The sequence below is a fragment of the Chlorocebus sabaeus genome, chromosome 24 (assembly GCF_047675955.1).
Source record: "Chlorocebus sabaeus isolate Y175 chromosome 24, mChlSab1.0.hap1, whole genome shotgun sequence".
NCBI classification, from domain to species: domain Eukaryota; kingdom Metazoa; phylum Chordata; class Mammalia; order Primates; family Cercopithecidae; genus Chlorocebus; species Chlorocebus sabaeus.
This window is the reverse complement of record NC_132927.1, coordinates 75,406,018-75,429,712: the sequence shown is the minus strand read 5'-3', so window position 1 is coordinate 75,429,712 and position 23,695 is coordinate 75,406,018. Positions and strand designations below refer to the sequence as shown.

General features: G+C 48.0%; 1 long non-coding RNA gene across 2 annotated transcripts in view; it reads left to right on the top strand.

The window, feature by feature from the left end:
* Positions 1 to 22,754, top strand: part of LOC119619084 (uncharacterized) — a 42,359-nt gene extending 19,605 nt beyond the window's left edge. The window contains exons 3-6 of one of the 2 annotated variants that reach the window (XR_012091047.1): positions 14,928 to 15,024; positions 17,082 to 17,170; positions 18,380 to 18,487; positions 18,848 to 22,754. This is a non-coding gene — a long non-coding RNA (uncharacterized lncRNA). Of the gene's footprint in view, positions 1 to 14,927; positions 15,025 to 17,081; positions 17,171 to 18,379 lie in introns of both variants that reach the window. The other variant, XR_012091046.1, reaches the window with a different exon arrangement.
* The last annotated feature ends 941 nt before the right edge of the window (positions 22,755 to 23,695 follow it).

The window sequence follows — 23,695 nt, the reverse complement described above, 5'->3', positions numbered from 1 at the left end:
GGGATTGCAGATCGTGAATTCTATGCCATGCTTGGCTGTCCCCTGAAGGTGGTGGGGTGATACTGAATTAGAGAAGTGACACGGATTTTAGAAAGCTGTCACTGACTGCTGGGTGAAGGATGGAGGCAGGGAAGCCAGGTAGGAGGCTGTCATAGTAGCTAGGGGAGAAATGTTGAAGGTGGGCCCGTGTGAAGGTGGATTGGTCGGAGGGAAGAAGATGAATTGCAAAATTTTAGGAGCTCACCCCCACTTTTCTGTATGACCCTCCTCCAGGCACCTTCCCTGGGGAGAGTTCCACTTTGCCGGGCCTCTTCCCGGTACACAGGGTCTCCTGGAAGCCTGTGGTGCCCATCAGCTCGCGCACATTGCAAACTCCGCTAATGGCATGTTGGCTAATTGCATAATGCAGCTATCTGCCTGTGAATTGAGGCCCAAATGTTGTTCTTTGCACAGTAATTATGCGGGATAAGTGAATGGCTGGAATATTTACAAGATTTTGTCCCTTGGTCGATTTCCTTTCTCAGAAGACAGCCGCTGTGTGGGGTAAAACATAAGACAGAAAATATCTCTGGGACTTGCGCAACATGGCCACAGGAAAGCTTGTGGTGTTTGAGAGAGGAACATGCAAAATATTAAGTTTGGGTAAAAAAGAGCATACAACTGTTCCATCCTTGAAATGCATATGTTCCTCTGATTGACTGGCAGGGCTGGATTCGGCTCTTGCCTGTTTCCAGCCGAGGAGTGCGTCTCATTTCCAGCACTGGCAAGTCAGGTTGGGCACAGGTCCGACATGGTTCCTGGGGTGCGTGGCTGGGTGTTGGGTTTCTGCTGCATTGGATGTGAATCCTGAAGCATCCGTGGTTGTGACTTTGACTGAGTGATTTCCATAATCTGGGCCTCAATTTCCTCATCTGTGAAACGGGGAGAGCAATGTGTCTTTGGAGAGTTCTCATGGGGGCTCTCAGAGACGAGGGAGGTAAAGGGTTCCCTATGAAGTATGGGATCGAGATGAGGCTTCTTTCCCTCCTGGTTCAGACCAAGGGCAAGCCCCGAGTTGGGCATTGTAGAGCTTCCTGGGGACTGAGGAAACCCTGACTGGTGTTGCCTGTTTCAGCCTCCTCCTCATTAACTCAGCTCAGCCGCGTTTGCTGGGAGCCTGGGTGGAAAAGAACTTTGTTGAAGGCCTTGCCCTCTTTCTGAGAAAAGGTGGTAAAAGTGGATCTGCTTTTCCTACCTAGTGCCAAGCACTGTGGGAGAAAATGTTTTTATTTTATTTTAGTTTTATTTTTTTGAGACAGACTCTCACTCTGTCACCCAGGCTAGAGTACCGTGGCATGATCTCAGCTCATTGCACCTCCCTGCCCCCAGGTTTAAGCAATCCTCCTACCTCAGTCTCCCCAAGAAGCTGGGACTACAGGTGCATGTCACCACACCAGGCTGATTTTTGTATTTGTTTGATAGAGACAGGGTTTCACCATGTTGGCCAGGCTGGGCTTGCACTCCTGACCTCAAGTGATCCTCCTGCCTTGGCCTCCTAAAGTGCTGGGATTACAGGCATGAGCCACCACGCCCGGCCTCAAAAATGTTTTTAAGACACACATGATCCGTGGAAAGGATTTTCATCTTCATGCTTTGCAGAGGACATTAGACGCTCAGAAAGGTTACATAACTTTCTTTGGGTCACACAGCTCACAGGTGACAGGAGTTGGGTTTGGACTCATCTCCAATGCCTGCTCCCTCTGGGCTAGGCCAGGGTGCAGGAGGCTCCCTTCACCTTTTGATGGGTGTGAGTGGGAGATGTTTGTTTTTCCTTCTCAAACTCCAACTGTGGGCCTTAGCTGGAGGTCAGATGAAAGCTGCCTTTGTCCTTGGTGCTCTTCAAACAGGTTCTGGTCTCTGCATCTGAATGGCTTTTCCCCAAAGTGCATCTGGCTTCTTGACAAGGCACCATCCACCCCCGCTGCCCTCTCCCAGCCTCCCTGCTGTGGGAACCTCCCATTCCATGTTCTCCTGGCCGGCAGCTGCCTTCCTTAGCCTCGTGAGTCCCTGTTCTCCCTTAGTGATAGGGTTGTGGGCTCCCCTAAGCTCACAACACGGGAGGAAGTGCTGCTGAGAGGGTTGAAGAGCAGGCCAGAGTCACGGGCAGGAGTCTTGGCCCAGTCGCTTATTACCTGCATGCCTTCAGACAGGTTCTCCATCCTCTTTGTGCCTCGGTGTCCTCATCTGTCAAATGGGTGTCATATGGCATGTCCCTCCAAGGGCAGAGGTTGGTGGAGATGAAACACAATAACGAACATCAAGTGCCTGGTTTGTGGGAAGTGGTCCATCTCAGGCCTTGCTGTTATCGTCTCGTCTCGTGAGTGATGGAGCCTGGTGCAGTGGGCAGAGTCCAGAGGGGTTAGATAGAACTGGGTTCTCGGCTCACCTCTCCTGATCAGCTGCCTGGCCTTGGGCAATTGCTCCATTTCAGGGTACGTTCATGGGGACGTTCATCGGGGGGTGCTGAGTTGAGAAAGGAAAAGCCCTGGGAGCTCAGGGTGAACTCAGACACCCATCCTAACTGCTGTGCAATGACATGGGTTATAAGTAGTTTCCTCTGGCCAACATTTGTTGAGTGCATACCTCGTGCAGGCACTGGGTAGGGACAAGATGCAAGCAGAGTTCTCAAATGCAGTAGTTTACAGACCAAGCAGACAACGTGCACGCCATAGACTGCAGTACAGTGGGTGTATGGAAATACACAAATTCAGCTTCTCTGCTCTCCCAGGTTGTGACCTCCTGCCTTCCTATCCAGCAAGTCCTGGCCTTCGACACTGAGCCTTCCGGATCACTTCCTGACGGATGCTGTCGTGTGAAGTTAGGTCTGGTGATTCTGGCAGCACATCGTGGCTAAGCTCATCCCAGGCACTTGGCCCTGATCGTCCCTGTGCCACCCTCACTGCCCGGCACTTAGAGGCTATGTGGAGACATGGGCAGGGTCCAGGCAGATACAGGTCCAGGCTGTACTCACTGTCCTCCGCTCGGTGCCCGGTGCAGGCCCTGGCACACCGGGGGCCCTGGGAGGCTGGTCTTGTGTAGTGATTCCTGTTCTTGGTGGTTTCCTTTGCTCTGTGTGCTCAGCCCCCAGTGTGTAACAGCGAACGAACTTGAGCTGGTGAGGAAATGTCAACTCCTATTTATCTCCCCAAAATGAACCAAAATATTTTTTTGAGAGTGCAGTTTGGAAACTCCTGAGGTTGTCAAGTTAAAAAAAGAAAGAATCGAGATGTGCTTTATGGAATGTCGTGAAACATCATTGGCCTTTTAAACTTAACGTGACTCAGTGTGCCCAGTGAGTTCAAAGCTTGGTTAGGTTAGGTGAAAAACTAGCACAATAAAAGTTGGCCAGGTGCAGTGGCTGACGCCTGTAATCCCAGCATTTTGGGAGGCTGGGGCGGGTGGATCACTTGAGGTCAGGAGTCCTAGAGCAGCTTGACCAACATGGTGAAACCCCATCTCTACTAAAAATACAAAAAATTAGCTGAGCATGGTGGCGCACTCCTATAGCCCCAGCTACTTGGGGGGCTGAGGCAGGAGACTTGCTTGAACCCAGGAGGCGGAGGTTGCAGTGAACCAAGATCACGCCACTGCACTCCAGCCTGGGCAACAAGAGCGAAACTCCGTCTCAAACAAACAAACAAACAAACACCTCAAAAGTTTAAGAAACATGTAGGAAAGGAAGTACTTGAAACTGAAAGTTGTTTATATGAATGGTGTGTGTGTGCATGTGTGTGCATGTCAGCACATGCCAAAAGGACTTTTATTGTGGTGAAGCGTTTTGGACCCCGGGCAGCCTGTTTGAGGTATATAGTAGGTGCTCAATAATTGCTCTTGGATTAGATCGAGTGAAGCTCCCTGCTTCACATCCCACTTTTCTTTGCCAGGGTGTATTATTCCAAAATTGCTGGCCAGCAGAGGGAAAACACCTCAATGGTCAGATTGAATTGGTTTAAAAATCCATTAGCAATTAGTCTGCCCTCAGTACGTGGTATTCCCAGGTTTATTCACCCTTTGGTTTGCTCAGTAGTTGCAGCCCTGAGCGGGATGTATACAAAGGTGACAGGCAAGTTTGGGTTTCTGGGTGTGTAAGTTCCTTGGGCTGCCATGACCTAGTACCATAAACTGGCGCTGCAACAAGAGATATTTATTTCTCACAGTCTGGAGGCTGGAAGTCCAAGATCAAGGTGTTGGCAGAGTTGGTTCCTTCCCAGGCTGTGAGGTAGAATCTGTTCCAGGCCTCTCTCTGTGGCTTGTAGATGGCAGTCCCCACCCTCATGTGGCTTTCTCCCTGTGTGTGTCTGTCCCCAAGTTTCTCCTGCTTATGAGGACACCAGTCATACTGGATTAGGGCCCATCTTAATTCCTTCTTTTTAATTATTACCTCTGTAAAGACTCTGTCTCCAAAGAAGGTCACATTCTGAGGTGCTGGGGTAAGACTTTCCATATGAATTTTTGGGGACGCAATTCAGCCCATGACATAAAGACTCCCAGGCCCAGTGGGGAGGCAGGAAGTCCATGGACCGCTGCAAAGGAGTGGGAGCGAGGTACCTTGGAAGAAAAGTGGTGGCTGAATCTGCTCAGGAAGATCCGAGATGCCTTTATGGGAAGCCATATGCAGGCAGGAGGGAAGGACTGAGCTGGAGTTTGCTGGAGTGCGGAGGTGGGTGGAGGGAGGACACTCTGTCTGACCATCTGCCAAGTTCAGGAAGTACGGCTGACCTAGAAGGCTGCCACAGTGCCCTGATTGGGCCATGGGTGCCATGTGGACAGTGGGAGAGAGGAGGCTGCAGGCAGGCTGGGGCCCACAGTGGGGCTTGGGCTTCAGCCTGAAGGCCATTGGAGTCTGAAAGCTGGGCAGCCTAGAAAGGTTTTGCCCAGGGTGGGAACAAGATCAGATCTGGGCTTAAAAAAATTCATTCACATTCACTCATTTGACAAATATGTATTGTTGGTTCTTTATTGAGGGATCTTAGGCCCTGGAGTCATTCTTCTGTTGACGAGCTAAGTGACCTCAACTAAGTTATTTAGCCTCTTTAGACTGTAGAACTGGGACTTAATAGCAATGCCTGCCTCCTAGAGTTCTGGGATGAGGAGGTGTCATAAGGTACTTGAAAACTCGGCTTAGAGCCTGCTGTAGAGTTGAGTGTTCAATCAATATGAGCTACTAGGATGGAGGAGACAACAGGAGGAGAAGGAGAAAAACAAAAGTAAAAGGAAGAAAAGGAGGAGGGGGAGAGCCGTTCAGATACAAAGCCAAGAACCGTGCACTGGGGAAAGGACAGGGAGGAAGACCAGGGGTCTCTGAGCATAGGTCGTCCAACCCAGGGACGCCTGATCTATCCGTGCTGGATGTGAGCATAGAGAGAGTTGGGGAGCCTGAAAGGGGAGCTGAGGTGAGGCCAGGAGGAGCTGAGTATCCTCCAGGGGCTTGAGCGACGCTTTGGGTGTTGGCGTCTTTCTCCCAGCAGGCACTTCCCTACCTGTGGCCAGCAGACAGCCACTGGCTGAAGGGAAGGGCTGTTTCTATATTTCTGGTGTGCACACGCAGATGATAGTTCCTGAAGATGAGCTGTCCCTGGAAGACTGGCCTGTCCCCTTGGCTGTTCTCGGTGGAATGAATTGGGTTTTGGGTGCTATCCGAGGTAGTGTCCTTTGGGTGCTTGCACCAGCCTTGCCTTGCTCAGTTTAGGAGTTGCCATGCTTCTTGGGGCAGTCAGTGTATATTTTCTTGGGGCCTTTCAGTGGTCCCTGTCATTTTCATTGCCCCCTGTCGCTCTGCAGGAGGACTCAAAAATGTGTTGAGAAGTGGGATCCAGCTCTGCTTGCAGCCTGGTCCTCCTGAGCCTGCATTGACTCATCTGTGAAATGGGGCCTCACAGACCCAAGGCTGGTGTGCCTGCTGTGTGCTTTCCGACTGGAAGGTGCCTGTGCTGTTCCCATTCTTACAGGCATCTCAAGTTGTTGTGGGGGAAAGGAAATGATAACCGTGAGCAATGGTGGGCTGGCAAGCATGGAACAACCAGCTACCTGAAACAAATTCTGGTTTGTAGTTTGTAGTGTTTGCCAATTTCTTTGGTGTAAACACTTCCACCATGGCCAATTTCAAGCCACCAAAGGATGTTACTTAACCCTGAGTCAGGATCTGCTGAGACGTGCCATTGCTGCATCTGGGAGCAGACACAGCACACAGTCAGTGGAGGCCATTAATTATTGTCATTATTTTTATCTTAGAGGGCTGGAAATGTCACACTGATCTACCCAGTGAAAGAAGTCAGCAAACATATCGGAAGCAGATAGTATGGTTTGTTTCCAAACTAAGCCAAGCTAAGAACATTTGCATACACTATCCGTTTAGTCCTCACATTCTTTTTTTTTTTTTTTTTTTTTTTTTTTGAGATGGAGTTTTGCCCTTGTTACCCAGGCTGAAGTGCAATGGCGCGATCTCAGCTCACTGTAATCTCCACCTCCTGGGTTCAAGCGATTCTCCTGCCTCAGTCTCCTGGGTAGCTGGGATTACAGGCTTCTGCCACCATGCCTGGCTAATTTTTGTATTTTTAGTAGAGACGGGGTTTCACCACATTGGCCAGGCTGGTCTCAAACTCCTGACCTCAGGTGATCTGTCCACCTCAGCCTCCCAAAGTGCTGGGATTACAGGCATGAGCCACTGGACCCAGGCAGTTCTTGCATTCTTCCAAGGCATGGAGATTTTACTCTCGTTCTGTAGATGAAGAAACTGAGGCTCAGAGAGCTTAACCAATCTGTATAAGTCCCTAGCCAATAAGTGGCAGATGGGGCCTTGAACCATGAGGAGGAGGAAAGTGGTCAGAAGTAATATTAATAGAAAACTTTCACTGAATGTTTGTCATGTGTCAGGGACATTCCCTCATATAATGCTCACAACAGAATTACTTACAAGGTGGGCATGATACTCTGCCCAAAATAAAGATCATATAGCAGAGGCTCAGAGAGGTTAAGGAACTCACCCTAGGTCACATAGCTAGAGAGTGGTAAAGCTGTAACTTGAGCCCAGTTCCTTCTGCTCCTAACACTCCGGTTGCCACACCACCCTTGTACTGCGGCAATCACATTATGTCTTCTACAGTCTGCTATTGGTAAAGATATCTATTTTCAGTTCCCAGACTTATATAAAATATCACTTCCATTTTGGATGTCCCACCAAGCACACATGGGTATGAAGAAATGCCTGACACAGATGGTGCAGGAGAACATGGGGCTGCCTTGGGCTGGGTCACTGTCAGTGTCCATGGCCTTGGGCGAGTCTCAGCCTGTCCTTGCCTCTGTGGACACAGAGGCTGGGCCTCTAGGAGAGGCTGGTGGTGAGCCTCCAGTTCTGTTGTCTCCCATCAGCTTGGGGCAGTCACAGACATCAGCACTACCTGCAGGGAGAGTCACTGAGCATCTTTTCCCTGGGAGTCGTTGCTGGTGGCTGGTGAAGAGAGAGGATGGAGCCTTGGAGAGGCTGGATTTGGGAAGCTTTTCCTTCACCATCTCAGGAGAAGAGGAATTATCATAGGGCACCTGGCAGGTGAATGGTCAATGAAAACAGAGTTTCATAGAAAGTTTCCCATGCTCTGCAAGATGCTGGCTGAAGGAGGCTAAAACAGTGGGGCTGGGCTGGGGCTGGACTGGGTTGGGCTGGGCTGAACTGAGCTGAGCTGGGCTGGGTTGGGGTTAGGGCCGGGCTGGGTTGGGTTGGGGCTGAGCTGGGCTGAGTTGGGTTGGGGCTAGGCCGGGGTGAGCTCGGACTAGGCTGGACTGGACTGGGTTAGGCTGGGCTAGGGCTGGGCTAGGGCTGGACTGGGCTGGGCTGGGCTGGGCTGGGTTGGGTTGAGGCTGGGCTGGGGCTGGGCTGGTTTGGCCTGGGATAGGTTAAGCTGGGCTGGGTTGAGCTGGGCTAGGTCTGGTCTGATCTGGCCTGGTCTGGTCTAGGGCTGAGGCTGGGTTGGTGCTGAGCTGATCTGGACTGGTCTGGTCTGGGCTGAGGCTGGGTTGGTGCTGAGCTGATCTGGACTGGTCTGGTCTGGGCTGAGGCTGTGACTGGGCTGGGCAGGGCTGGGTTGGATTGGGTCTGGGCTGCGGCTAGGGCTGAGTTGGGCTGGGTCTGAGCTGGTCTGGTCTGGTCTGGGCTGGGCTGGCTGGGCTGAGCTGGGCTGGTCTGGTCTGGTCTGGGCTGGGCTGGCCTGGTCTGGTCTGGGCTGGGCTGGGCTGGCCTGGGCTGGTCTAGTCTGGTCTGGACTGGGCTAGTCTGGGCTGGGCTGGCCTGGTCTGGTCTGGGCTGGGCTGGCCTGGTCTGGGCTGGGCTGGGCTGGTCTAGTCTGGTCTGGACTGGGCTGGTCTGGGCTGGGCTGGCCTGGTCTGGTCTGGGCTGGGCTGGCCTGGTCTGGGCTGGGCTGGGCTGCTCTAGTCTGGTCTGGACTGGGCTGGTCTGGTCTGCGCTGGGATGGACTGGACTGGGCTGGGGTACTGCTGGGATCCAAACTGTGTCTGCTTTGGCAGAGGTGAGAGGTGGGTTGTTGTTTAGGGAGCTGGGGGCTGGGAGTGGGGCTCCTAGGGTCTTGGGAAGGGGAATGAACACAGGCCTTGGAGGCAGAGACCTGGGGTCTTGGCAACTGTGATCAAGTTACTTTACTGCTCAGAGCCTCAGCCTGCCCATCTGTAGAGTAGTTGTGTGAGCACAGCCACCAGAGTGGAGGCTGAAGTAAGGAATAGACACAGAACCTGGTATACAGAAAGTGCTCAGTGGACAGCATTTGTCTCCCTCTCCCTTGAGGTCCCTGTCACATATCTCTTTGCAAATGGTCATGGACTAAGGCTGTTATTTGACATTCCCTGTGCTCCTCTAGCCCCAAGCCCAGGGAGGGCACTGGCAGGTGACCCTGAGACCGCCTCTCCTCCTGGGAAGCCCCGCGTGTTTCCAGGCTCTGGAGCAAGCCTCCCAGAGCTGGAAGGCGCCGTTTGTGTACGTGGGCCGCCGCCCTCCACCGCCCTCCGCTGCCAGGGCTCTGCAGACGCTGGCTCCCAGGAGTCAGGACAAAGCCCTATTATGCAGGGCGCTTACACTCACGTCTGAAGTGTGTGAACCTGCCGACCCGCCCGCCCGGCCCACAGAGGCTAGAGTGGCTCTGCCTAGCCATTGTTCCCACAGGGTAAGGGAGGTCACCTGGGGTGAGGCCGCCCAGGGCGTCTTTTGAGGCTGCGGAGGATGAGCCCTCTGTTGCTGGGATGGGAATAGCTGTTGTCCGTCTTCCTCTTGCTGTCGTCTCGGTTGAAAGTGGCAGGCTCTGATCTGGAAGGAAGGATGCCCAGGCTCTGTTTAGCACCAGGAGGTGGGGATGCTGGGTCCCAGGGTTGCATTGGGAACGGAGTAGGTGTGTAGCTGGAGGATGCGGAACTTGCCGGAGCAGCAGAGGGGGAAACCACATCCACTCATCCCGTCAGTAACTATTTGCTGAGAGCTCACGATGGGCCAGGCACTGTGGATGCAGCAAGAACAGATACAAATCTCCACTCTCATGGAGGCCTGTCTTCCAGGGAGGACTTCTAGAAGACCTCACCTGGCGTTTTCTGGCTTTCCAACTCTATGAAATGATTCACTTTTCCACTCCACACTTACTAAGCCAGAGAGATATTCATTCATTCATTCATCCACTCGTTCGTTCGTTCATTCATTCATTCATTCATTCATTCAACAAATGCTTATTGAGCAGCACCTACTATGAGCCGCACCCTTCATTAGCAGTCAGGATGTCTTAGCTTTGGTTGCCCCAAACAAATCTGGAGACAAGGAGTCCTGTGTTGGGTGGTTTATTAGGATGCGCTTCCAGAAGAAACCAGTAAGGGGTGGAGGTAGGGGGTGAAGAAGAGGTCAGGGGACTCAGCCATAGAGGGTGAGATTTCAGGGACACTTCCAGTCTTAGCCTGATCTCCTGGGGGAGCTCTGGGGGCTTAAATTGTAAATTGTGCCTCAGAGCTTGTCCTGAGTTTAGGCAAGGAGCTGATGGCCCCAGGGCCTCACCAGGGCTGTTAAACTTGGGGCACTTGGGCTCTCTGAATGCAACTAGTGTAGCTCAGGTAGCCCAGGCCTGTCCTCTAAAGGGAGTCACAGGTGTAGGTGGATAGAGGCAAAAGTGATAGAGGCCATAGAGCCAGGAAAGGCTCACCCAGAAATGTGAAGTGAAAAGTGCCCCCAGACTGGAACCATGCTTGCCCAGGATGGAGCCTTGGCAGGACAATGAGGTGGGGGCAGGGACTTGTGGGTCAAGCCCTCCCTAGAGGCCCTGCCTCCTTTATTCCCCAGCCTAGGGAAAGAGGCATCAGGGAGGGCTTCTTGGAGGAGGTGACCCTATGGTTGCAGTGGGTGCAGAAGGGTTGATATACAAATACACACACACACACACACACACACACACACACACACACACGCAGAAACTTGTGGCAGGGTTGGGATTTGAACCTAGGTCTGCTGATTCTAAAACCTGTGTTTACTTCATTTTGCTTTTCTCTACATTAACATTTTTTCACCCAAGGTCATGGTTTCATAGAATGGGTGGAAGGTGTTTTAGTGGTCATCGCAGCCAGCTCCTTTGGTTTTCAGGCTGGGGAGCTGAGCCTTGGAGAGCCGCGATGGCTTGCTAGTGTCACACAGTGGCTTAGCGCCCAAACCTTGGCCTCAGAGCCCCAGCCCTAGACTTGCCAAGCCTCAGTTCCTGCTGACTCTTGCATCATGGAATTTTGGGCTCCGTGAGTCTGCAGTACAGACAGGACAGGCTGCGTCCTTCTGGGAAAGGCCTGGAGGTTATGTGGAAGCAAAGATGAAGAAAGGCTAGTGGGATAAGAAGACAGCGTTTGTCTGTCTCCTGCAGCAGAGCAGTAGGGATTCCCCCGGTGAGAACAGGTCATCCTGGTAGGGGTGAATTTGCAAAGTCCATGTTGTCCATGTTGACTAGTAAATTGGCTTAAGGCTTGCAGTTCGGCCATTCACCATCCCGGAGACTTGCATGAAAGGTGAAAACAAGCTTTCTAAGCCCCTTCGTACCCATCCCACCATTTTAGGGGTGGAGAGTGAAGATCAATTGAAAGAAACTTCAGCTAGAAAATAAGTCTGTGCTCAGCTTCGCCTGGGGTGCATTTCTTATCTGTGAGTAATGACTTTTTCACAATCCACCTTTTATACTCATTTCAATAATGTGCCTTAGTAAGCCAAGGTTCTCTTAAAGGAAAAGACCTTATTTATTTCCTGCTCTGCTTTGGGAGCGACGTAACTGAGTCAAGAGTCCAGGCAAACCTTGGAAGATTCATCCTCCAACCCACTCTCTCATCCCTGAAAAATTAAACCAAGAATATGTCCCTTCAATCTTGACCAGAAAACCAAACAGAACAAAAAGCCCCAAGCCCCAAGCCCCAAAGATTTCAAAGCAAACACAGCTTCAGGGGCTTTTGAAGGTGGAAGTTGAAAGCCCCAGACAGGAAAATACACTATATATCATGGTGGCCTTTGGTCACAGCTGCTGGCCAGCGATTCTGGGACAGGTGGTCACAGGGCTGGCTAGCAGCGTTGGCTGGCAGCAGGCCTGGTTCCTGCCACGGTGGGTTGAGATGCTGACCTGTCCCTGGATCTCACGTCCCTGTGGTATTCCCAGTGTCCATCCACCTCCGTCTTCAGATGGTTGGGACGTTTCTTGATTCTCTGCAGCTTGCTGATGGAGAGGCAGTACCTCTTAAGGTGTCAACCTGTATTGAAGTACTCTACAGGGACATATAAAATGCATTGTTGCAATTCGTTAATAAGAGATGGTTACTTATTTACTTATTTTCTAGGTTTATAGGAAATAAAGGCTAGGAGAGGCAGAGCCAGTTGGCTCAAGGTCATATGGGTGAACATTTCTCTAAAGTTCTGCTTTCCAGACCACAGCAAGTCAGCAAGATCAAGACGGTCTTAGAATTAAGTTCTTGACAAAAAGAATAAACCTCTATCTCACGCACTCTCTTCCTCTTGTCCTTCCACAGCAGAGATTGGGGTTGGTTTTCAGCACAATCAATGATCTTTTACTTTTTGCTCTTTGAAAATATCTGTAGCTGTGGGTCAGGCATAGTAGCTGAGTGAGAATGTATGTGTGTGTGTGTGTGTATATAAAATACATAATTTTTTTGGTTGGGGTGTGTGTGTCCAAATGTTAACTTCTAATCCTCTCCCAGGAAGGAGATAAACAGTCCCTCAGGACTCAAGCGGAATATTTTTTAGCATCTTGCACTTTTGGTAAGTGACAGTTTTGCAAATTGCGGATAAAGAACTTAAATGTCTAATTAAATCCTGAAGATGTACAGGAGTTTGAAACGAGTGATTGATGCTCAACGGAGGTGCGGCTTCCTCACAGAGGCTGCCTGACAGGGACCGCAAAGCCCGTTCAGCAACTGATGTCTTGTTGTGATCCATGTTGTCATTTTTTCATTACTGATTAAAATTAAAAATCTGCTTGGCAAATCCATTGTAAAAATTCCCTTCATGAGCATCGACGGGTACAAATTATTTTGTCAATCGTCTGGCAATCAAAATGGGGCTGGAGACGGTTTCTAGCCCACACTTCTTTATTATCTCCCTCTCGCTCACGCCAGTGACTTTTCACAACAAAGTTTTAAAAAGCGTAGGTAGCAGGCTTGGCAGCGCTTAAAAATTAAAGATTCCTCTCTATTTTTTAATGAAATGTTCTGTTTGTGTGCACCCCCTTCCCCCACTGAGAGCGGAGGGGAAGGTTCGTGGTGGGAGAGTCAGTCTGTGCTATGTAATTGTCTAATGCTGTGTAATGACAGGTGAATAATAGTAATAAACGCCTTTATTAGGATAAAAATCTGTTTTGAGAATGGAAGCGTAAATTGTCTAAAGCTGCGAGGCAGAAAAGGAATCTTGCTAACCTGCAAACCAAGTGGAAAATATTTACAGCAACTTCATTAGGATGGTTTTTGACTTGGTATCCACGTGTCATGTGGAGGATGGGGAAGGCATGGGAAGGGAGGACAGGCAGGTGGCGTGGAGCTGTGCGTGGTGTCCTGGGAGACAGAAGACCTGGATTCCAGGATTAGCTCTGTGCTGTGTGCCCTGGGCAGGTCAGTTCCCCTCTCTGGACCCCAGGTTCCTATCTTGCAAGTAAAGTGATTGGCTCCCTTAGGCAGTTCCTGCATCCTCTCCCACACACACTCTGCACATGTGATTATTCATCTGAAGCCTGGAAGTCAGCAGGCATTTAAAGATCCTCAAGATTCATCCTCTCATGCATTCTGTGGTACGGGAGAGAGACCGCCGCTGGGTTTGGAGCCTGAAGCGCTGGGTTGGAGCCTGGTCAGCCATGTAGGTGTTCTGTGTCTTGTGGAGTTCACTCATGTCTTTGAGCCTTAGTCCCCTGAGTCTGTGAGCAAATAGCCGAGGCACACTCAATACCATGCCTACCACATGGTAGGCACTGAATCTATGAAAAAAAATTTAAAAACATCACAATCAGGCATACAAAAGAATCTTTGAAGGCCTCTGAGAAAGAAGACTGTGTGTGTGTGTTTCCCAGGGCCCCAGATCCCCAGAGCTCCCACAGGTGACTCCAACATGCCACTGGGTGCTTGCATTCTACTCAGTGCAGTTGGAGGCATCTCTCTTGGCTGTCAGAATCTCCAGAGCAAGAACTGATCGCATCTATTTCTGGGTCCTCACAGCCCAACCCATTGCCTCGCACCAACTAGGTGCTTTGCATATGATATGGAATAAGGAATGAATGCCTGATGGAAGACGCCAGGAGGGAACACAAGAGCATGAACCTCCCCAAAGGAGGCTTGAACCCAGTGCCTGGGCTGGGATCTCCACAGCATCCAGTTCTGATCCTCACAAGCATCCCTTCCACGAGGGTCTGTATTCCAGGAGGAGACACTACGCTCTTTCTGTGGTTCTCAGATACATGAATGAATGGGGCTGCGAAAGGTGTGTTTAGTACCTTCTAGAACTGTTGACTTAGACTTCATTAAAAATGTTTCAATTTGTGTGGAGTTGTTTATTTATAATTTATGCACTTCATTTTTCCCTTTCTTGCTTATAAAACCTAAAGGTTTCCAATCTTCCAGGAAAGGGAGAAAAAGAATATATTTCAAAGCGATTGAGATTGCAGGGTCATCTTTAATAAAAAACAATATGCCTTCTGTCTTTTTATAGACTTGTCTGCTTATTAAATACCTTGAACAAATCACTGCATGGAGAAAGATTTTGTAAACAGTTGAAATCAAGAGGTTCAGAATTCCAAATCTACATCCTTTTGTAACTGAATTGGAATATTTATATCTCTTCACACATAGTTGGCATGGATGCCTCATACAGAGAATAGGCATATTGGAAGATACAAATAAATCTACGTTTTCCTCCCTCTGTAACACAGCAGGAACAGGGCGATTGGGAATAAAGGCCATGGGTATTTGAATGGTTAAAAAAAATCCCTTTAATGATTGGGCAATTTTCTTTTGGATAATGGTTTATTCCATTTTATAAAATGATTTCCCCAAACCTATATTTTGTGGATATTTTGCTAATGTGCCAACCCACAGCTGGAAAGATGGGAGCGCTTTTTCTACACCCCTGAAATGTGAGCTTATGGATAAAGTGGCTGGTGAGAGTCCCACATCCAGGAACTCCAAGAGGCCAGGCTCTGTCCTCTTCACTTCTCAGCGAGGCTGATGCAGTGAGGCTGATGCAGACATTTGGGGGGTGTCAGCTGAGATTCTATTGTCCATTTGCATGTCCACTCATTCACCTTATGGACCCATCATTGTTGAACCAAGTTTAATTACATTCATTTTCTCCCCCTAAACACTCACCGAGGACTTTGTGTTGTGTGCAGGCAGTGGGAGTCCAGACATGAACCAGACCCATCCCTGGCCATGGAGGAACACCCAACCTAACTGGAGAGACAAAGGTGGAGAAGGAGAGATGACTGGGTAAGAGAAATTTAACAATAGGATGTGGAGTGAGTCACTTTCGCATTCCATCCTAGTTGCAGAATCCATCAATAAACATTAATTCTAATTGCTATCTATTGCATGACCTAGGGCTGGGTCAGCTGACAGCCCTCTATCACATACCTCTTCTGTAGCAGTGGCAGACATTACTAATTGATCTGGGCACTCTTTCCACTTGAGCCAGGAGAAACCATCACCAGTCCATTGGAGCTGGCATGGGAGAGTCAGTCTCGGTGTTAGTTAGAGTCCGCTCGTTGGGAAGAGCCTTGAGTTAGAAGTTGGGAGACAGGTCAACTCTCTGCGTAAGACAGGCAAGGCTCTATTAAATGAAAAGATGATAGCTGATCTTTAATGCCCTTTCCAGCTCTGACATGTCAGCCACAAGCAGCTTGTCAAGGACATCTTTAAGTTGGCACGCACTGGTTGAGGACCTACTGTGTGTGAGGACATGAGAAGTACAAGACACTGCCATTAAGGAAGAGATGGGCATGTCCTTGACCAATCCTAATAGCATCCAGAGTGTGAAAAAAAAAATAATAAAGGTTGGTTAAAGAACTCTAGGAGGTCAGGGAAGGAAAATACCAGTTACGGGGAAGACTGGAAGGCTTCACAGAGGAGCTGGTGTGAAATCTAAGCCTCGATGGGTGAAAAGGAATCCAATAAGCAGAGATTTGATTTGCCATTAGAGTGAAGAAGTTCCTGCTCCTCCCTCCCAGCGCTTCCGTTTCCATTTCTTCATCTGCAAAGTGGCATGGTGTCGACTACCTCTAATCAAGATTGAACAAGACAACAGCTGGAAATGTGCCTTGTAAATGATAATGTTTTATGCAAATGTTTATTAGTATTCTTAGTCCATTCATTCGTTCATTTTAGATTTGTTGAGCACCTACTCTATGCCAGGCCTTTCTCAGACCCTGGGGATAAGGAGGGGAATAGGACATGCTTCCCCTTTCAGTAGTCTGCATTCTGGCTGGCACACTACATTTTGCTGGACATCCTAGGGTGTGAGTGTGCGAGTGTGACACTTCAAATTGTCTTTGGCAGTTGAGGAGATCACACGGGGTGAGTTTAACAAGCACATGTCATGCATGCACTAAGCACCTGCCTTAGTTTCTGGGATTTAGAGCAAATAACCATTTCTGGAAAATAGTTTGTCCTTAGGAGGTAGCTCTACTCTCCTGGAGACACCCCAGAATGGGTTTGCTGATGTGTGGGTGAGAATAAGAATCACCATCATCAAGACAAGAAACAGGAGCTCATGCAGGCGGAGGGCTTAACATTGCCCCTGTCTCGGAGGAGCAATCTGAGGTTCTGGATTCCCTACCAGCTGCAGGGAACCTCACCACCACAGCCACCCCCTTACTCTCCCAGGGGAGCCCACAAGTCTACTTTTACGGGAACTTGGAACTAAGGGTTGCCAAGGTGAATGTCCACCTCAAGGTCTCATAGCACATATGTGGCCCAGTGGCCATGGCTCCATGGAGCCCAGTTGAACAAGCCTGTCCCAACCAGAATTGATTCCTGCACCAGCATGTTGCCTGTTTCTGAGCCTAGGCCTCATGGCGACAGTCAAGGGTGGTCAGGGTTAGGAGCGTGAGTTTGCAGCCAGACTGACATGGGCCAAGTCCTGGCTTCACCACTTATTGTGTGAGCCAGGTCATGTCACCTCCCTGAACCTCAGTTTCTTCATCTGTAGACTGGGATTTATGTGCGCTGAAGGGCTGTAGGAATGATTGGTTAAAAGGAAGACGGAGGAAGCGCTTGAGCACAGGCTGAGAGTGAGAGCCGTGCTCAGAGCAGCTGTTCAGCAGGGGTCTCTCAGCCTCCCAGGAGAGGCTGCTGGGCCGTTTTATAATCCACCCCGAAGCTGACATCTCCAGGCCTGAGCGCACGGTGTCCCAAAACGCTCCCTCTGTTTCTGTAGGTGTTGATACATACTTGTCGTGGGCGATGTTCCCACTCTCAGACATTTGGTGGAATCATGAACACCCATTCCCACCCAGCTTGATTGCATTTTCATGTTTCTTCCCTAACAGGCCTGGTTGTGTCGGCATTGGGGTCCCACCATCTTGGAGCCTGTGCTTCTGGTTTGCCTGGGAATGCAAGGTGTTTGGAGACTGCCCAGGTGAGTGGCCTGGGTGCTGGCATGACCTTGTTGCTGGGAAAAAAAAAAAAAAGAAAAATGGAGGTCAATGGCAAGAGTGAGGTCAGAGGCCTGTCCCCACCATGTGCCCATTGACTTCCCTTTGCAGCCTCCTGTGCCAGTGAGGCTCCCATACTCTGGAGTGCTGGGTCTTATCCTACTACTTCTAACCACGTGCTCACTGTGAGCCTCTCCGAGCTTCAGTGTTTATGAAATGGGAACAATAAAAATCTCCACCCAGACATTAAATGATAGAATGGCACAATGCATGAAAACAGCTGTGCCCTGTGCTGGGCTTATGGTAGGAACTTGGGGAGAGTTGTAAGGTCTTGATGTCAGGAAATATGTGCCAGCTTCCAATTCTATGGTCTATGTCATTCCACTTAAACAATCACAATAAGGCTTAGGGAGGGGAGTGCACAGCCAAGTGGAGCTGAAGCAGTTTGCTTTATCTGCCAGTGTCCTCTTTCTGCCTCACCCACCTGAGCCCAGGTTCAAGGCTGCTGGGACCAGCGGAGGGCATGCGGCATGCTGAAGATGGGTCTGTGGGTCTGACCAGAGACTTGGACTTCGGCTGGATAATCTGAGGCCTCGTGTCAGCCAACCACAGCCCTGGGTTTTACCAGTGGCTTCCTTTGGACCCTCCCTCTGGAAATGCATGTTGATTCCCAATGGCTGGAAGCATCAAGCATGTGTGGCCCCCAAACCTCAAAGGGGGTTTGGCAGCTGTGGCTTTTCTGGCAACAGAAGCTGTTGATTTATTTTCCAAGCCAAGTGGCTAGTTGAGTATGCCAACTACAACCTGCTATTAGAAGTTCCTTGCTGTGGTCTGTGTGAAGGCCCCAGGGGAAGGGCCCCACATGCGGCCATGTCCCAGGGTCTGTTCTTTCCTCCATCTGAACTCTCCCAGCCCCTTGTCCATCCCCTTGATCAGTATGGGGCTGGGGCAGGAAATACCTCAGGGGCTTCCATGTGAGTCTCTCTTACTCGTTGGACTGTGCAGACTCAGGAATATGCATTTCTGTTGATGTCATAGACTGGGAACAGAGGTGGTGATCCTGGGGTCCGTGGATGGCTGTAGGCATTTGTGTCAGTCAGGTTAGGCTGGGTTATGCTGCAGTAATAAATAATTCCAATATCTTGATGGCTGAATCCAACATAGACTTACATCTTATACATATTACATTCCAGCAAAAATCAACTGGGGGCTTGGCTGTGTTGCCTTGGGCTTGTTGTTGCTCAGTGACTCAGGCCAACAGAGCAACCATCACCTGGAATGTCATCTATTGCCATTACAGGGTAAGTTGCACACTGGCTCATAAAGTTTCTACCAGAGAGTGACACACATTACTTCTGCTTACATTTCATTGGCCAAAGCCAGTTTCATGGTCCACCTAGCTTCAAGGCACCAGAAAAACATCTATTATGTTCTCAGAGAAGAGCTCGGAATATTGATATACTGTGTGCTCATGACTGCTACACCATTGATATGACTTGGCTCTGTGTCCCCACCCAAATCTCATCTTGAATTGTACTCCCATAATTCCCATGTGTTGTGGGAGGGGCCTGATGGAAGATAATTTGAATCATGGGGGCAGTTTCCTCCATACTGTTCTCATGGTAGTGAATAAGTCTCATGAGATCTGATGGTTTTATCAGGGGTTTCTGCTTTGGCATCTTCCTCATTTTCTCTTGCCACCACCATGTGAGAAGTACCTTTCACCTCCTGCCATGATTCTGAGGCCTCCCCAGCCATTGGAACTGTAAGTCCAATTAAACCTCTTTTTCTTCCCAGTCTCAGATATGTCTTTATCAGCAGTGTGAAAACAGACTAATACAACCATTTTGCTGGATCTCAGTTTACAACTTTAGGGGAGTTGTCTTTTCTTTCTGAGTCTCAATACACCGACAGGTAAAGGAGGGAACATAATGTTTATTCAATAGGTTAAGGTAAAGGTTGGGATAATATAATTAAGAAATACTAAACACAGTGCTCATTTTCTTGTAGGTCATCTGTAAATTAATGAATGAATACTGGGCATAGAGTGACGAGAAAAAAATATCCCAGGACTTGGTTCCAGCTTTCCCGGGACTTATAGTATAATGGGAGGATAATAAGTCACATACAGAGAGGGGAAAATGACTTTGACAGGTACTTTAAAGGGGGATTGAGGTACATCGATTGCAGAAACAGCTCTACCTGCCCACCCTTTTTTCCCTTTCCTGTACCTAAGCCCTTTGCTAAGTGACATTGCAGTTCCTCCCATTAAGAGGTGGCTGCTATTTCTCTACCCTTTGAATACAGGATGATGTGTGACTTGCTTTGGCCAATAGATTGCAGAGAAAGTTATGCTGTGTCAGTTCTGATTCTAGGCCTCCAGAGGCCTGGCAGGCTACTGCACCCCGTGAGGATGTGGCCAGGCAAGCCCGCTGCAGAAAAGAGACCACAGAGAGTACAGAAGAGCCACATCAGCTGAAGTGTCATAGGCCAGCCAGCCCCCAAGCCAACTCAGCAGTGAGCTGTTCATGCAAGAGCCAGTCCAGCTGAGATCAGCTAAGCCTGGCCCAGATGGACAGAACTGCTCAGTCATCTACAGACAAACAGAAATCATACATGGTTGTTGTGTTAAGTTTCAGGGTGGTTTTGTTACGTAGCCTTATTGTGGCAATATATGTCAAATGCAGAGAGACCCATGCTGTTATGAGAATGTATAATCAGAGAATTTGACTCATCTTGGAGGCCAGGTGGGGCGTCCCTGAAAAAATCAAGACTGAGCTAAGCCCTGGTGGAAGAGTAGATCAAGTGTTAACTAGGTGAAAGATAGGCAAGCACCTTCCAACAGAGAGGATGGTGTGGGTGCAAATACCCAGAGTGGGAGGCGCATAGCCCATTCAGATGCTGAAAGGGGCCAGTGTGATGGGCGGCCACAGCAAGAATGTTGGTTCCCCATCCCAGGCCCCCATAAATAAACCTTTTCATTTCCAGAATGTCCCACTTTGCATGAGCAATATTAATGATGCATGTTCTTTACTGTGGCCAGGGACCATGTGTGCATAAGACGGGCCTTGAGGGCTTCTGCTTTCCTGGGTGCCCGGGGAAATCAGCAGGCGATCCTAGGTGTCAGAACTGAAAGGGCTCTTACAGGCTGTCCGGTACAACCCATCCTTTAACAATTGGGAAATGGAGCCTGGTGAGGGACTGTGACTGGCCTAAAGTGTTCTAGGGAGGACCAGGTATGTGTGAAACTACTCACTGCTTTTCTTCAAATGTAAGTCCCTGTATGACCAGGGTGAGTCTACAGGGCCCAGATGACTCAATGAAGAGTTTCAAAGAAACATCCACAGCAGTTGCAGATGAAACCATTATAGAGGGGAGGGATAGTTCTGTTTAAATATCTACCATATGTCAAGTGCTATGGGAGGAGCCTCATAAAAGATCTTTTTATTTAATTCTTTTTGCAACTCTATGGGGTAGGTGGTTTTTATTTTTATTTTATTTTATCCATTTGATGCACAGGGGAACTCAAATCCAGAGGGATGAAAATCTAAGTTTCTACAGCTAACAAGTCACAAGGATTTCCCTGACTTCAAAGTCCATCTTTTCTTCACTCCAACATGCTGCCTTATAAACCTAATTCTTTTCTGATGGAATTGTTTGATTTTTTTGTTGACTGTGGGGGATATTAGATGTAGCAGATATTTATTATTTTTTGGTTAGTCAGCACTCAACCCTCATCTCTCCTTGGGAGCAATTTGCCATTGCAAGCCCTCCTGGGTGAGAGCTATTCCCACAAACTCTTTTCCCCCATTGGGCTCTGCCTAAGCAATGGGGCAACCAGGAAGAAGACAGCAGTTACACAAAACATTCTGAAATTCATTCCAGTTGGTTTCTGTGATCCCATACCTAGGAAATGTACACAATTCACTGAGCAACATAGCTTGCCTAGGCCCTTGTACTTGGTGGAAGTCAGCCTTTGTATTTCTCTTGAAGTGGTTTAATTCTTAGTGGATGAACGACCAGTGTATAATTGGGAGTAGGTGGCAGAGTGTTTCTATCTAAAGAAGCCCAAACTGTTGTGAGATCTTCAGTTTCTAGGGTCAGATCAATGCAGCTTGACTCAGCTCAGTGGAGCCCAACACAGTTTAGCACAATTAAATTCAGCTCAGAGGACCTCAGCTCATGTTACCTTAGCTGGGCTCAGCTCAACTCAGCTCAGAGCTCAGATCAGTTCAGCTTAGCTCAACATGCTGTCTTTAACACCACCCAGTTTGGCTCAATTCAACACAGCGCAGCGGTACTCAGCTTACTCAGTTCAACCCTACTCAACCTAATGGAGCTCAATTGGCGACAGCTTTGTTCAGTCAATCACAGAGGCATTTATTGACCACCAAAGTTGGACACTCTGAAGGCTGTTTCATCCAGGAACTCATAATTTAGTCACTGACATAGTTTGAATATAAGGAAGAGTGTTAATAGTAATCCATAAGCGAAGACCATGAAAGGTGGATGGAAGAGACATCTACTCATCACTGAAGATGTTGAGAAAGCTTCTTGAAAGTCACGTTATTTCAGGTAAAATATAATTTTGACTAATGATGAAGAGCCAGGGCAAGAAGGCAGTGCAGAAAGAGGAAATATCCTGGTATTAGGTTGGGGCAAAAGTAATTGTGGTGGTTTTTGCCTATTACTTTCAATGGCAAAAACTGCCGCAATTACTTTTACATCAACCCAGTTAATGCCTGGAATGGGTAGAGTAAGTGGAATGACTGGGGAGTGGGCATAGAGTGAGTGTCATAGGAGATAACACTCAAAGTCAGGGAGGGGTGAGATTTAAGGCAGCTTTGGGTGGCATGCTCAGGAGTTTGGACTTTTTCTGTCAGAATAGTAATCTACTAGGTAATTTCATTTTATTCTTACAAAAATCCTGGGAATCATTTAGGTTAGAGATGGTAATTCCCATTTTACAGATGAAGAAATAGAGGCTTAGAGAAGAAGTTAATGCCTGTCCAGGTAGAGGATAGTTGAGTTGGAAATTAAACCAGTTGGAGAGAGCAGTGTCCTTTTTGTTTTTATATCCTTGGGCCCACAGCTGGTATTCAAGAGCTGGAGTAGGGTGTGATTCAAGCTATATTTTCATACTGCAAATTTCCAGAGAGCAGAGGAGGGATAGGAAGTGGTTTACACAGGAATTTAGTTAGAAGAGAATGAGAAGAGAATGAGTATCTGGCAAAAGGTAGATGCCTCAGGGATTATGGAGGGGAAGTGCTTGCTAAACACATGTCTTCGAGTTCTCACAAAGTATCATGCAGTATCTAGAGCACATTTAATTGAGTTTGAAGATCATGGTCTCAGTTTTCCAATCCTCTTACCCTTCTAGAACCTGAAGTTCTCATCTGGAGAAATGAAGTTTATAATACAACTCCCCTAATGATTGTTAAAGTGTAATTGAGAGGCAAGTGATTAAAAAATAAAAAGCTTTCAAACCTAAGAAAAATATAGAGTATTGTAACAAATACCTATGTACCCACTACATAGAATAAATAAATATTAATATTTCACCAAATTGGCTTTGACTTTTTGTTTGCTTTGAAAACAAAATCTTTGACACATTGATGTGGCATTTGTATCCCTCTCCAAATCTATTCTCCTCATGCTTTGTCTAAGGTACTATTCTCTCAAATTGTATGTGCCCCTTTCAGTAATTTTACTAAACATGAACATAACTGTCAACAACAAATGGTATTGTATGTGTGTTTTAAACCTGTATGTACATGATATCATACCGTATCATTCTTCAACTTGGATATTCTAATAGATGATTTTAATCCATTTACATTTATTGTGATCCTAGGACTTATTTTTTGTTTTCTAAATATATACTTTTTGTTTATTACTTTTTATTGTCCCTTTGCCATCTGTTGCAAAGGGCAGCAAACTGTGGGCTGTAGGCCAAATCCAGACAGCTGTCTACTTTTGTAAATAACATTTTATTGAGACATTGCCATACTCATTTCTTTACATTTTGTCTATGGCTGCATTTGCACAACAGTGGTGAAGTTGAGTACTTTTCACAGAGACTGTATGGCTGCCAAAGATGAAAATATTTACTATCTGGCCCTCTATGGAGAATGGTTGACAATTCCTGTCTACAGTGTTGATTTTATTTTTTGTAACTATTTGTTTGGAAGTAATGCATTCTGCATATATATATATATTTTTTACCAGTTGCCCTCCCACCCCAAGTATTAAGGTGAATATTAACAAAAATCTACAGCTATCTCTGTCTTCTTCCCTAACAATTTATCTCATAGCTCTTTAATTCTGAACTCTCCCTCCATTTAAAAAATATTATTGATGTTTAATATTTTAGCTCTACCTTATTTTAACCCTTACCTTAGTCATCCTTTTTTCTTTCTTTCTTTCTTTTTTTTTTTTTTTTTTTGGCAGTTAATACTTATTTAGCCTTATAATACATTTACCAATTTATGGTCTCACATTGCTTCTTG